Source organism: Diabrotica undecimpunctata, chromosome 11 (assembly GCF_040954645.1).
Source record: "Diabrotica undecimpunctata isolate CICGRU chromosome 11, icDiaUnde3, whole genome shotgun sequence".
NCBI classification, from domain to species: Eukaryota; Metazoa; Arthropoda; class Insecta; order Coleoptera; family Chrysomelidae; genus Diabrotica; species Diabrotica undecimpunctata.
Window position 1 is genome coordinate 142,080 of NC_092813.1, and position 12,939 is coordinate 155,018.

Genomic DNA, 12,939 nt, shown 5'->3' on the forward strand with positions numbered 1-12,939 from the left:
ACTAAGGTGGGAAAGTGATCACTTCCATATAGATCAGGTAAAGTGTCCCATGATAAACTAGGTTGCAAGTTTGGTTCACAAATTGACAAATCAATTGCTGAAAACTCTCCTGTTGCAGCATTATATCGAGTATTCCTGCCGTCATTAAGTAGATTTAAATTGAGATTATTTAGGATATTTTCTATTTTTCTTCCCATTTTTGTCAATTTTTTTGAGCCCCATAATGAATTATGTGCATTAAAATCTCCCAGTATAATTCGAGGTGTAGGAATCTGACATAAAAGATTAGAAATATCTGCTATACTTGGATCAAAATTAGGTGCGATGTAAAGACTGCAGATGTTAACTTTTAGTGGACCTACTAAGCTTACCGCTACAGCCTCTAGATTTGTTATTAGAGGAATACTGCAATATTCATAGGAATTCTCGATAAAAATTGAAACTCCACCACTGGCATGTTCTTGATTTTGCCTAATTTTAGATACGCTTGTATAATTTCTCAAATTATGAATTTTGTTATTTTTAAAATGAGTTTCTTGTAGACAAATTATAGAAGGTGAATTTTGAGCAATTATTAATTGTAACATTTCTAAACGGGTATAATAACCGTTCAAATTCCACTGTAAAATAGACTTGAACGTGAGCTTATATAGAAGGTTCTATGGAGGAGTCGCTATCGAGCTGAGGTTTTAGTTATCGAGTAATTGAATTAATTATTTTAGTACATCGCGATTTCATTTTTTTTTATATAATGTGAGGATAGATCTCTTTTAACAGATTAAGTAAGCCTAATGTGTCTTCTGTATAAGTTTTAGATAGACTCAATTTATCTGGAGATCCTAAAGCATTTTCAAAAAAATCAGTTAGTTGTTCAAAATTTAATATCGGTGTTATAAGTTTATTAGTAATAAAATCTTTTACGGGTTCCATACTGTTAGCAATAGTCTCAGAATTATCAATAGTTTTGGATTTTTTAAGTTTTTGTATTGGTTTTGTGAAATTTTCTTTAGGTTCTTGTAAAGGTGGGGATAAAATTTCATCAAGGCTGCGCTTAGCTGTGTTTACTTCTTTACTAGGTGTATTAGTTATTTCAAGTGTATCAGTGGTATCTATTGATATGCTATTGATAGGGCATGCTAGTGTTGAGGAAGAGTTTGGGATTGATGTATGAGGTTGTGAAACATTAGGTGTTGTTGATAACTGGGTAGTTGTTATATTTGTATCTGTGCATGTAGTTTGAGAACATGGAAATGATGTTGAGGGTGATATTTGGGATGCAGTTAATATTGGTGTAGTTAATGAAGAAGGTATAGTCGAGGATTGTAAGGAAAAGGAATTCGCTGAAGATGCTGATGTGGTCGGGACGTCATGTGGAAGAGTATTAACTACTGTATTTATAGTAGTAGTTGGCACTGTTGTTGTTAAGTTTTAATTTGTACAGGATGGACAATTTCCAACAAAATGGTCAGATTGTTTACAATAGTAACACATCTGTTTTTTTAAAGATAAGAAAATACGATAAGATGTTTGTTCGTGGTTTATGACAATTGAGGGAGGAATTAATGTAGCTTCTAAAGGAGAGATAAATGTATGTCTTCGAAAGCTCAGTATATGTCTATATTCTGGGTTTGTTGTACCTATTCGTAAAAAATTAATTGGAGTTAATAAATTGAGGCCTAACTTTTTAAGTTCAGATTCTATGAAAGTGTGAGGAATACTAGGGCAAACATTAGAGATCAGTAATCTTTCATTTGGTGTAATTAAGCGTCGAGCATAAATTATTTGTTGATTGATGGTTATTCTTCCGTTGTCAGCATTCATGACAGTTTCTACTAATTCTTCACTAGCTAGATAAATACAAATACGGTGATTTGAAATTCGTGATGAAAAAATAATATATTTTGGTTCTATAATTTTTCCCAGTGCAAGTAGATATTCCTCAAGTTTGGCGTTTTCCAGAGCATTATATAAAATAGCTTGTTTCTTGGATGGGAATTTTGGAGTTGAATTGATTAACGCTGCAAAATATGAAGAAGTTTTATGTGATGTCAATAACATTTGGGGCCTCGACGCCCCTGGACTATTAACATCATCCATTTTCGTTTTTTAATGACATCAGGTAATATAAACAATATGAACTTGTTGTGAAGTAAGTATCTAATTAGATTAAAATTACTTACAGATTTTCTCCAATAAGTTCACTAATTTTTATTTATAATAACACAACACTTTAATTATTAAGTGGATATCAGAAAACCTAATGATTTTTGTCTTTTCAACAGAAAAGTTAAATTCACTTACTGAAGTCCATTCAAGCAATTGGTCAGTAGCATTCTGAAGTAGTTTGCAAGTGGCAACAGTGTCTTTTCCTCGGCAGAAAATTATTAAATCATCTGCGTAGAGTGCAAACTTGACCGGAAGCTCAATTTTATTACATATATCGTTTAAAACAAGAATAAAGAGTGTAGGACTCAATATCGACCCTTGGGGAACGCCATTAGTTTGTTTGAAAGTCCTAGAGATTTTGCCATTTTCTCTTACGTTAAAGGTTCTATTTGTTAGAAATTGATTAATAAATGAAGATATATTTCGAGATATACTGTACTCCTCGAGTTTAGCTATAATAAGAGGCCTATACAGAGTATCGAATGCTTTTTCGATATCAAACGAAACAGCTATTAGGTCTTGTTTGCATTGAAAGGCGTTAATGATTGATGTTTGGAGGATTGCTAGATTGTCTGCTGTACTTCGGTGTGATCTAAAACCTGATTGTGCCAAATTTATTATTTTATATTTTTCTAGAAACCACAGGAGTTTTTTATTGATAATTTCCTTTATAAGTTTGCACATTGTACACTTCCCGTCATATAAAACTGGTACACTTTTTTTTCCCAATGTAAACCTGGGTTCAGACTGGATACAGTGGTTCGTGAATTAATTCGCTTTTGCCATCACAGATAACGGAATTGCACTAAATCTAATTAAAAAAAAAATAAAGTTATTATTAGATAGGTATTATTTTTATCATTAACACCAAAAAACCGTATTTAATAAATTTAATAACCAGAGATAGGGTTCAGCTAATATCCAAAATATTTGAAGGATCTTTAAACCTAGATTATTGGCACAGGGAACATTGGAATGCATCTACTGTACCTAATTTTTTTACTTCAATTACCTACCGAACACGAACTGTATTTTGTATCAATAAGTTTAGTCACAGGCCAACTACCAAGATTAATTTATTATTTATTATATGAACGATAACATTAACAAATACTAACATTATACTTTATCCTACGTAGATTATAAAGTGACAGTTACAATCCAATACCTCACTGTAATGTTTTATTATAATAATTTAAAGTTATGTCTAGATTGATTTTATCTATCACTATATTTGAATTGCAATATTTTCATAAATTATAATAAAACACAAATCAAGGTATGAGTACTTAATTGAGATAATGAAAAATTGCAAAATTAATATGAGAATTTTTTAGGATGCATGTTTAAACAAATTTAATGTGACTGATTGATCGAGAATGCTCGATGTTTTAGTTTTTAGAATACTCAAAACTGGCGGTCTGTCACACAGCCCTGCTTTTAGCTGATTTCATATAATATTTTCGTTGAACTGGCAACAGTGCCCTAGAAATTAGAATGACACATGTGACAAGATCAACTTACACAACCTGAAAAACATGATTTTCGGTAGTAAGAGTTGTACCAGTTTTTTATGACGCGAACGGTACATGTAAGAGAAATTGGTCTGTAGGAATTTAGATCAGTTGAAGGTTTGTCTTGTTTTTTAACAGGAATTATTATGGATTTTTGCCACAAATTTGAAAATGATTTTTTGGTCCATATTAAATTGTAAATTTCCAGCAGTTTAGCTAGGCTAGGCCTTGAAAGATTTTTAATAAAGATAAAAGGAATGTTATCTGGACCTGCAGATGAATTTTTGCAACAGAACAATGTGTCTGATAATTCTTGTAATGTAAACGGCATATTTAGAGAAATTTGATCGGATTTCCTGCTATCAGATAAACTGGAGTTTAGATTAGTAGACATGGGAAGCTGCCAGTTTGAAGTAAGTCTATTAGTTCCTTTCTTATGAACAGTTTCATCCAAGATGTTAACAATTTGTTGACAACAAGTGACTCTGCTGTTTTGAGTAAGTATGGCAGAAATGTTTGAATACGTTTTCTTTCCTGTCATGTGTTTAATTTTTCTCCAAATTTTGCTAGAAGGAGTATCAGTATTTATGGATGAGACGTGTTTTTTCCAAAAGTCTTTTTTGCTTTGTTTAATTACATACTTAGATTTGACTCTCAGTTATTTTAAGATAATTAAATTTTCTTTAGTACTGTCTCTGCGGTATTTGTTTATTGCTGCCTTACTTTGTTGTAAAGCCAGAGAGCATCTTTCATTCCACCAAGGTGTTGTTTTACGAGACGAAGAAATTGCTATTTGTCCGATATTTGCTTCAGCAGCGGAGATTATACAGTTATTGAAAGCGCCAATATTTTCATTTGCATCTTCTGATAACTGCAGCTGATTTAATTTGCTTTCAGTATATAATCGAAAGCCATCCCAGTTGGCATTAGAAATGTTCCATTTTTTAAAGGGGTCGAAATGTTTTGCAGGTTTTTCAGATATTAAAATAGGATAATGATTACTGTCATAAAGATAGTCAGCTGGTTTCCATGTGAGGTTAGGATATATTTTTGGGTGGCACAAACTTAAATCTATTGAGGAGAATGTACCAGTAGCAATATTAAAATGAGTTTTAGAATGATTATTCATCATACAAGTATCGGTAATATTTAATACATTTTCGACAGTCTTTCCCCGGCCGAAGGTTTTTTCAGAACCCCACAATGTATTGTGGGCATTGAAATCTCCAACAAGAACGAAAGGTGAAGGAAGTTGGTATATGAGGTCCACTATATCAGCTTCGGATAAACTATAATTTGGAGGAATATAAATACTACAAACTAAAATTTTGTTTGGACACCAAATGTTAACGGCAAAAGCTTCTAGGTTTGTGCAAATGGGAAGATGTGTGGAGTAGAGATCATTGGATAAGCATATAGATGTTCCACCGCTAGCTCTAAGATAGTCAGTTCTCAAGAAATGATATCCTACAAAACCATTTAGAAGTCTTTTGTGGTCAGATTTGAAATTTGTTTTTTGTAAACATACTATGTCGGTAGTAGTATCAACGATTAACTTTTGAAGGTGTTCAAGTCTAGGGTAAAACCCATCACAATTCCATTAAATTAGATTGAAATTTATTTAAAAGAGGATTTTTGGAAATGTTGGGAGGTATCTGAGAGATATTCCTCATCCGGAGGTTCCAGTGATGACAGGGAATTTATGCTCACTGTGTCTGCTGTGTCAGACTGAAAATCTTGTTTAAGTTTTTTTGATATTCGTGTAAATCTGTATTTTAGTGACCTATCTGTTAGAAAAGGATAAACATTATACATGTCAGAGATTAATGATTTGATGTCATGTGTAAATTGTTGGGCTTCAGATAATAGATTGCTACTACCGTAACTATTTTCAAGAAAACTTATGAAATTGTCTACAGAAGTGGAAAAAGAGTGTGATGACTTACTAAAACAGTCTTTTATTGCTTCTTTTGAGGCATCTGTGATTTTGGAACTATCAGACGAATCTTTTTTTCATTTCTTCCTAGCTTGTTTCATTGGTTTTCTGTTTGTATCTTGATAAGGAGGTGGCATTGCAGGTGAAATTTCTTCTTGTGTTTCTGACACGTTGATTACGTTGGAATCTGTTGAATTCGAAACAGCTCTCTTCATTCCAGGGACAGGTGAGGATGGTATTTCTTCAGTTGTTGATGGATTCTCTGTAGAAACTAAAGGGACATTTGTGTTTGGGCAATTGTTAGCTACATGTCCAGATTGTTTGCATAGAAAACAGAGCATTCTATCGGTGGACAAAAATATGCGATGTGCATTACCTTCAAATAAAATGACCAATGAAGTTTGGATCTCGTAGTTATCATTCGGTGGGACTATATAGACTTGTCTACGGAAGGAAAGAATATGGTTATATTCGTCGTCTGGAATTTCTGCCCTTAGGAACGAGATGGGTGAAGTAATCTGTAGGCCATAATCTTTGAGTGCTGACTCGATAAGCTCATGTGGAATAAATGGACATATATTTGATAAAACTAGACGTTTAGCTGGTGTAACTAGTCTTCTAATATTATGGTCTACGTCTCCTACGCGAACAACAGGATTATTTGTGAGTAATATGTCCACACATTCTATATTGTTTAGGTAAATGCACAATCGGTTGTTCGAGATTCTGAAAGCGAAGCTGATGTTTTTCGGCCCAATAATATTTCCAATTGATTTGACGTAGTCAAATAATTTAAGATTGTTATCAGTTATATGGAACACTATAGCCTGCTCTTTTTTTGGGTACGTAGTTTTACGTATAGATCTGGCAGCAGCAACATATGAACCTTGGGGGCTATTACTTTCAGTTGTATTACTGTTATTTGCCGTTGGGGAACTTATATTAGATTTTATCTCGCCCCTGTAGTCAGAAGCGATTATAGCTTGGTCGCTAATATTTGTGGGTTGTGTTTGCTATAGGCAACTTTAAATACGGCATGCCGTAAAACTGGTTGCCTATACGAACCAGGAAGTTAGCGACTATTCTGATATGCTAGTATCACAGAACAATATTTATTACAATTGACAGAACTAATGTCTTTGTTGGTTATGTTTTCAAGATAATATAAAGTAAATTAACTAATGTACAACTCACTTTGAGTCAGTTATAACATCATTTCACGATTTACTGTGTTCCATCAACTATTTGGTTCAAATTTTAGATATAACAGTTTTGTTTGTATCCGAAAATATTAACAAAATTTCGGCACTTCACACACAGAACTTAACTCGTTCAGTTCCCGTTGACACTCTCCCAATTTCTTATTTAATTTTCGTGTTAGTTTAAAATTTACTTCTTTTATTTTAAAATAAATTATCTTTTAAATATTATGCTTGCTTTTCTTCTTCAAGTGCCATCTGCGCGGCTTCTCCTTCTTGTAGTTCCTTCTCCTATCGGAGGCTGGCTATCATCACAGCTATCCCTACCTTATTGGCGGTTTCTTTAAAAAGATCTACTGAGCTGCAACTATACCACTCTCTTAGGTTTCTCAGCCAGGAAATCCTTCGTCTTCCTATGGATCTTTTACCCTTGATTTTACCTTGCATTATGAGCCTTAATATCTCATATTTCGCACCTCTGGTAGTGTGGCCTAAATATTCCAGCTTTCTTGTTTTGATGTGCTTTATGACCTCGCAATACTTTTGTAGCCTTCTTAACACTTCTGCATCTGTAACTCGTTGGGTCCATGGTATTTTCAAAATCCTTCTATAGCACCACATCTCAAATGATTCCAATTTCTTTATATTATCCACTTTTAGTGTCCAGCTTTCCATTCCATACAACAAAGTCGAGAACACGTAGCATCTTAAGGCTCTTATCCTCAGATCCAGAGAATGGTCTCGATTGACAAACATTGTTTTCATTTTTATAAATGCTTGTCTTGCAATTTCAATGTGTGTCGTTATTTCTGTACCTTGGTCATTGTTTTCATTTACCCAGGTTCCCAAATATTTGTAGTTATTCACTCTTTCTACTTGTTTTCCCTCGATATCTAGCCTTCCTATTGTATGTTGCTTAGAAATAATCATGAACTTGGTTTTCTTAACGTTCATTTGTAGTCCATATTTGATACTGACTTGATGTAATCTATTTACTAAGCGTTGCAATGCTTCTAGACTGTCTGCAAAAATAGCGGTGTCGTCTGCGAATCTTATGTTGTTTAAGATTTTTCTGTTTATTGATATACCCTGTTGTACCTCTGATATTGCTTCCTTAAAAATAGCTTCGCTGTACAGATTGAATAACAATGAGGACAGCACGCAACCCTGTCTAACACCTCTTTTGATCTATATTGTTTCTGTTTCGACATTTTCGATTCTAAAATGTCGAAACGGCGGAGGTTGGCAATCATCATAGCTATTCGGACTCTTGAGACGGCTGCTCTGAAAAGTTCATTTGATGTACATCCATACCACTCTCTCAGGTTGCGCAGCTATGACGTTCTACGCCTCTCTATGCTTTTCTTCCTCCCTATGCTTGCTTTTTACTTATGCTATTAACTTTTGATTAGTTTAAATTCTTTAATTTTATAAATTTTTGCTTAGAACATATTCTTTTTACATGTTGATATCCTGCATGGATTTTCATGTAATTTTCATTGTACAACACTATTAAGGGTACACTTTATAGTCTCTTTAAAACAGCAAGAGAACGGAGTATTTAGTGGATGCACCCCATGTTGTTCTTACTAATTAAAAGTTTGGAGATGACAAATACAAAGACATAAAAACAAATATGGAGGCATTTCCAAAGGAACATTAGATCTTGTCTTCGTTGCTACTGATCCGATTTTGACGTAAGAGGCGTCAAATGAAAGGGGATTGGCACCGAGGGTAACAGAAAAAAAAGATGACAAAATTGGGCAATTATTCGGTATCTTTATACTGCACAGGGTAGTTTTTTACTTTACTTACTTTACCATATTTTTGCAGATAAAAAAAACAAAAATTTCTTCGTATTGTTTTAATAAGCAACTACCTTTTGTATCGATCTGTTTATATAAAAATGTTAATTTTTTCTGCCAAGTTCACAAATCCAGCCAAATTTGTCATTTCTATCCAAAAGGACTCTCAACATACTAGTATTTCGGTGTCCTCAAGTAGTACTAACTATATCTCAAATAGTAGGACTTTTTATGTTTGTCTTATGCTAATATTAGATACAATTATTTTTGTTCTATTTATTTTCGTTTTATATTTAGTTAGGTCATTTTCATGTTTTTAAATATTCTATGTAGCTTTTTCTTATTGTTAGCTATTATTAATATGCGGTCAAGTACCAAATTTAGAGAGTAATACTTGTTGTGGTTTTTAAATCCTTAATCTACTTTCTTTTATATTTTTAGTTCATTTGGTCACCCATTTTATAGGTTGGTCACCATCTTCCCCATCGTCTATTTTTTGGAAATATTTCTTCAGTTTAGACTTTGTTACTATATTTATAGAAATACTTCCTCCCACGTGTTACACGTGCATAAATATTTTATTTCTTTAGTGCATATTTTGTATTTTAATTCTTCTTCATTTTTTTTCTACTGCCTTCCAAGTGCTCTTGATGTTCAGAACTATTTATTTCTTTTTGTCTCTCATGCTGACTACACAACAGATTTTAAAAATATTGTTTCGATCAACTATTACTGTTTCTTATTGATTTAGTAGGTGAGCATTTTTAATCGTCATTACCTAAATGGTTTTTGTTTTTCTATATGATTTAAGCACCCTACAACATATTTTTCCATTTTCTTTAGTATTAATTTTTAGTATTTTTTCGTAAAATCCCGCTAGGAGTTTTCCTTTGCCATTTGCACTTTGTGTTTTAGTGATTTTCTTTATTGTGTTTTGTATCCATTATATTTTTTGACTCTTACGTTTTAGATCTTTTTGCCACTTAGGTTCTCATTTTAACTTGGGTTAAGTTATAAACTACATATTATTAATTTGTTACCTATCGGGAGAAGGCTAGAAGTTTAGTATTTTTTCTGTACAGAGGGAATTGGCTGTAATAATATTAAATTCCTATGTAAAAATTTATCAGGGTAACCATACGAGACTTTAACTAAAAACCTTTGTGTGGGACTTTTGTATACAGAAGACAACTAAAGACCCATCACACAGGTAAGTGAATTTGGTAGCAAATTTGGCAGTAAATGACTAAATATTAAGAATTTTTTTTGTGAATGATTGTGTTTTCAGTAGTATTTTTATTGTAAATTTTAGCTTTCTTTTTATTTGATTTCCCCATTTATTTTATATAATTACTTTAATTTTACCTTTATATTATTAATTAATTGATTTATTTATGATTAAATATTCTTCTTCTTCTTAGCTTTTCCTTTTGGAATTGTCAAAACTTTTATTTTATATTCTTCTTGTTTAATTAACAGATTTTATTCGAAAATATATCTTAAAGAGAATTCTTTGTGCTAACGTGGTTTTAACAGGTTAATTTGCGGGTAAAAATATTAGGGGTGATTTTAGGGTATGTCATATTTCACCACTCAGGGTTAATAAATTTTTAAATAGTCATAAAATCGAAAAATCGGGAAATAAGTTCCATCAGACAATATGAAAAGTTGTTTTTGCTTCTTTTTCTTAATAAAAGTATCCTAAAAAATTAGCTGGTTGACTATTAATTTCGTCACAGTTGTTTTCCGATATGTTTGAGTTATCAGTCTCATTAAATGACTTCATAAACAGTCGGATTTCCGAAGAAATTTTTCCACGGTTTTATCCCCTATGCCTTTGAGAGCACTTAAAGATGAAACCAAGTATCACATGTAAAAATTGTGTTTGCTGGTTTCCTGGAAACTTTTCGTAAAAATTGACTTTTCTTTTACAATTTTTTTTTCATTATGACATTTTACGAATTGATATAGGAGTATTAATTCTATTTTAAAGAGTTTGGCATATGGGTTACTTGTGCTTGAAGAGTGTTAATGCTAACCTAAACATATAAGGTTTTTAAGTCAATTTCTGAGATTTTTTCTTTATGGCACTTAAAAGTTTATTACGATAAGGGAACCTGGAAAAAAAAGGCATAATGGAAGGTCGTGAAAAAGAAAAATTTTAACTTGGAAAAGCTGCAGATAATTCGACTTTCAGAAAAACGGATCTCGTTTAACTCTTAATTTTCTTTTTTTTTGTCTTATATATGAAATTTTCACTACGCAAAATGCATAAGGGTTAAAATCGTGGTCAAACTTTGTATTGAAATCCGATGATCTAATATCATCAGACAATTTTATTTTCGTGTTTGTCTCATAATTTTTAGACTCTTTTAATACAAAGAATAGCAGTGTCTTTCAATTTTTGGTATGTCATGTTTTGGGAAAATTAGATAAAACACCCTGAAACAAAAAAAAGTCGCAGGGAATAATGTCCGATCCAAGTTCTTTCTTCTATCAAATCTACTCGGGTGTTTTCTGTGTGTTTTCCTTGCTCCTCTTGATCCTGTTGATCCTATATACTTATTCAGCTTTTCGCATTTACTTTCCCAGGAGATATTGTTTTCTTTAATTACTAGATTTACTGTTTGAGTAAATCCTCTGTTTTATCTTGAACCTACATCTAAGTCATTTGGTTGCTGCCACAAACCTTTGCACTTTTGTTCCTTGAGATCATGCTGAATGCTTCATAAGCTACTTCATTGATTTTATTAATTATATTTTGGTAGGTATTCCAGGCTGAAAAGATCAGGTTAGTTAATTTTTGACCAAGCTCTAACTTATATGAAAATGACGTTGAGTCGTTTTGCAGTTCATAAATATTTTAGGTAGATTCGTTTGTAGTAGTTTTGATTATGCTGTTTGGTTGTCATTTGTACTGTAGAGCATTTAGAACTTACCATATGGTGTATCATTTTCTCACTCCGGTCCTCTTTTTACTTTTACCCCTTTTTATTTGTATGTATGTTCTTTGTTTTGTTATAACACAATCTGTAGTTGACTTGGTGTTTCTCATTGGTTAGACCCAGATATATTAATTTACCTGTTTTATGGTGGTAAAGCTGTACAACCATTTAAATCGCTATTTGCAAAATTTCTTTGCAATCAAAGGTCACATTTGGTCTGGTTTTGAAATATCTTCAGTCGTATTGAATATGATAGAGTAAGATGATGCAGAATTAATTTCATTTGTGAGCGCATTTTTTACTGTTAGAACCGAAAATGATCTCATTTTGTATTTTTTAACTTATTTAAGTTTAATTATTTAGTTTAATGGAAGCATTTTTTTTAGTTTAGTTTAGTTCATATTTGGTTAAATCAAATTTTTTACTTTTAGAGCACTTTTCACTTGTTTTTCCATCAAAAACTCATTAATCTTAAAGTACTGACTAATTTTAGGTAATTAGCTAATTTTAAAAACTCTAATTTTTTTTCATCAGATTTTATTTTTCTCTTTTGTTTTTCGCTACCACTTAAGATATTTATTAGAACTTGACATGTTGATATTTAACTTTCAGAATTAACTTTACTTAGCCTTTATTTGTAGGTTTAATAAAAAAAAACTACGAAAAATCAAATAAACAAATGACCCATTAGCACAGTAATTAAAAGAAAAATGTTTAATACATACTTACATAAAAATCTAGGACATCCCCTAACACCATACGTCGTTAAACTGCCAGCGCAATAAAAAATGTACTTCAATTAACTAAGTGTTATTAGACCAGTCTATTTATGAAAAAATTATTGATTTCATGTAAAAGTCTTGTACAGATATTTAAAGGTTTTAAAAGTTATATGAGGAAAAACTGATGACAAATCCGTGAATTTGCTTTGTTCTTAATCAGCTACCGTTCATAGACCTTTTAGAAATTTAAATACCTGTAATAAAGCAACCAAAGGATTCGTTCTAGAATTGATCGTTTTTGTATGAATGCTTTTAAATCTTTATTATTTATTTGAATTTGTATATTGGTCTATCTAAAGGTAATTGATTTTAAGTACTTATATAGAATTTATACCTTTTAGTAAATTTTGTTAAAAAAATTATTTCAAAATAAATATGAGCTCGGGTTTGGTGGACTTTTCAAGGCAGGGGCCCGCGGCATTGTGCCACTCCTGCCACCCCATAGTCATGCCTTTGGAAATGAGTGACGTAAACACACATACAAAATAATTTTATGAAAATGATTTCTGGAGTGGATGTCGAAACGTCAAACATTAGTTAGTTAAAAATGTAATTTTCGATACAGTCAATTCTGGCTTAATCCCATATTATA